Source organism: Micropterus dolomieu, linkage group LG21, assembly GCF_021292245.1.
Source record: "Micropterus dolomieu isolate WLL.071019.BEF.003 ecotype Adirondacks linkage group LG21, ASM2129224v1, whole genome shotgun sequence".
NCBI lineage: Eukaryota > Metazoa > Chordata > Actinopteri > Centrarchiformes > Centrarchidae > Micropterus > Micropterus dolomieu.
In genome coordinates, this window is record NC_060170.1 from 1,222,176 (window position 1) to 1,225,743 (window position 3,568).

Below are 3,568 nucleotides of genomic sequence, written 5' to 3' on the forward strand. Positions count from 1 at the left end.
CTTACTAAACTCAGAGGCTAACACCGCTGCTCACTTAGCAAGGTTATTATTTAAACAGAATAAACACAGTTATACTGGAACCTTGCTTGGTTCGAGTAACAGGGGTTTTTATGGTCTTTCTTCTCTGCATTCCTGGCTTATCGCACAGGATATCAGAGAATGAAATGGTGGTTTATGGCTCAGCCGTTCTGTGGAGAGAAAAGAGTCAGGTTGAGGCTGGAGGTGACCTGCTGGAGGGAGAAGGGGTCAGATCAGCCCCTTTTCCTGTCCTGTGGACTGTCTTTAGTGACACCTTTACGGCTAGAAAGGTTCACTAAGGCTCTTTGAATACACAGTCCTTAAGCGATTCATTGTCTGATTGAGTCTCTTTCGGTCCTTACCAACACCAGGCGATGTCTCTGGGTTTTACATGTGAAAAAGGTCAACTCTCGGGGAGGGAAACTTCCCTCCCTCTTTTGACACCATCTGACCTTCTTTGACGTGCGTCTGGTTGAGTTCACAACACGTCAAATGTGATTACAGGCAGTGCTTGAAGAGGGCCACCGGTACTAGTATGTCTACATTTTACTCTTTGGCGTATTAGGACCAGGGCACTATGTGACGCTCACCTGTTCCCGTTCTCACCTGCCTGCTAATGTCTGTCAGCAGAGACAGAACAGTGGGAAGCTTTCATGCAGCTGTGTGCATGAATTTGCTCGTCAAAGTAACTTTCTGTGAATTGACCAATCACAGCCGGGATAGGGCAGGACATTAAAAAAGGTTGAGGTGCTACAGCAAACATTTGAAATGTTGAACTTGTTGTTCTGCATGAATGAGTATTACTGAATTAGGTCTTCGCATTAACTAATTAGAGACTGACCACCATGGATAATTTTTCTTACACAAGGATTTAATGAATGAAAACAACTACAGAAATGAAACTGTTGTCCAACTGGACTTAATATTATACCAGTGGTAAGCTTTATAGTATAATATTATTTACTTTATTGTAAGTGCCAGCAGTGGATGTTGTTTCCCCAAAATTTCCACCACTGTGGTTAGGGTTAGGGTTCTTCTTTTTTGCTTGAAAATATAAAGTTTATGCTGTTACTTCAAATGGATCTGCTGTCCTTTAATTTACAGGCAGTAGCATGTGGAAAAACACTCAGACTACCTAGCTGGGTTTTTACTTCTGGAATAAGGCATGATAGCCAGAGAAAAACTTGTGCAGGCTACCTTTTAAAGTGTTTTGGACAATGGTGATGCAGGCCGCCCCTCCGCCTTTTAGATCCTGTGTACCATAGTGTTCTGCGCTTTTTAAAAAACTCTGATTCCCGTACTCATTGTATGCTTTATGAACTGGCAGGCTGGCCGTCACTAAGTCTATGTAGACATCTTCATTTGCATATCTTTCTATACAAGGTCATGCTGGGTAAACTGCCGGCATTTTTTCAAATCTCCTGAAGCAGAGTTCCAGCAGTTTTCATCTCCGTTCCACCAGGTGGCTCTCTTACCAGGTTACAAGGGTTTTTACTGAGCTGGGGGGGGGAAGCCTTCTGTTACTTTGCTCCCTGGTCTTGGAATAACTTGCAAAACTTGCTACATCAAAATGATCTAGTCCCATTAAATGAATTTAAAGCCATGTTAAAATGCCATGTAAATGAGAAATGTAAATGCCACATGTAACCTGGCTTAGTCCTTTTCCTTTATGTGTGATGCTTGTTTGTTTGTTTTGACTATGCTGTATTTCTATTTATTTCCAAATACAAAGTGTAAAGTGTTGCCCGTTAATTGTGTTGCCCGTTAATTGTAAATCCCTGCCACCTTCAGGCTGCATGTCGAAGTGTCCTTGGGCAAGATACTAAACCCCGAATTGCCCCTGGTGGCTGTTCCACCGGTGTATGAATATGTGTGAATGTTAGTTTCTGTTTGAGCACTTAGGCTCAGCGTGTGAATGGTGAATGCAGATGTAGTGTAAAAGCACTTTGAGTGGTCGAAAAGACTAGAAAGGCGCTATACAAATACAGAGCATTTACATTCACACCTGTACTTCCAATCATGCACCAGCTCCTGGGCTTGATTTCTTTAAATGAGTCAGCAACAGTCAGATCCTGCCAGTGAGACTTTAAACAGATACAAATTTATTTAATCAAATTATAGCTGCCAAGAACCCACAGAAATTCCACTATTTTATTGTGACACCCACTAAATGTGTGTTCACATTTATATTGATTTATTATGTATTATTCCCTTTAGATGCAAGTTCCCATAAATTCTCATGTTAAGGTTGGCAGTTTTGGGCGTTGCTACTCATTCCCACCAGCAGGGGGGGCAGCCTCCAAAGGCGACGCATTTTGTCCTGTGGCCTTCTGAACGGTTCTCAGTCTACTGAGAGAAGAAGCCAACGTAACACACTGCGTCCGCCTCGCTGGTTACTATTAACACTTTCATCCTTCTAACAGGATATTCAACTGCTGCATCTGACCCCACGCCTGGGGGGGTGTAACAGCTTTGGGGGCTCATCCAGGATTGGCATCCTCTCCAGGAGTGAGTAATGCTGATCCAGGAATCCTGGGTCAGCGTGACTGCATGTGCTTTGAGTGGAGGTTGACAGCGCGGCTGACGAGGCAAGGTGACCGGGAAGAGGGGGACCAGAGCCTGGAGAGTGCGAGACTGTTGACCTTGGGCACCTGCTACGTGCATCATGGCTGACAAGGAGAGGAAGAGACTGCACCTTCTAACTGCTGAAGGGGCCTATGAGGTCGCGACCCACATCCACCCAGTCGCGGGACTTGACTCATCTAAGCTAAGTAAAGATGACGAAGAGAGCTGTGTTGAGTTCATTTCTGCCTACATGAATAGCCAGTCACTCTTAGAGCAAGAAGATGATGGTATGACAACATTACTATTTTTGGGAGATACAGTTGATGCGGTTATTGCAAACTGTGATGAGGGCACAGGACTGTCTAAAGCAAACACTGGGGTTCCAACTCTTAATTTGTCACCTGTTAGGTCACCTGATACTGGTAACGAAAACCAGGCAGGTGCAAACATAGACATCAAAAGGGGCTTTAGCACCTGCCCTTTTTCTTCCTCAAGAGAAAGTGCCCTTTTTTCTGGGATGCTTGTTTTTAGCGCCCGAGCACGACCGTGCGAGGTCCCTATTGAATTTGCTCGGATTATATATATTTTTAGGGCCCGAGCACGACCGTGTGAGGTCCCTATTGAATTTGCTCGGATTATATTTTTAGGGCCCGAACACGGTCGTGCTCGGGCCCTATTGAATTTGCTCGGATTATTTTTAGGGCCCGAGCACGACCGTGCGAGGTCCCTATTGAATTTGCTTGGATTATTTTTTTATTAGGGCCCGAGCACGACCGTGCGAGGTCCCTATTGAATTTGCTCGGATTATATTTAGGGCCCGAGCACGACCGTATGAGGTCCCTATTGAATTTGCTCGGATTATATTTTTTAGGGCCCGAGCACGACCGTGCGAGGTCCCTATTGAATTTGCTCGGATTATTAGGGCCCGAGCACGACCGTGCGAGGTCCCTATTGAATTTGCTCGGATTATATATATTTTTAGGGC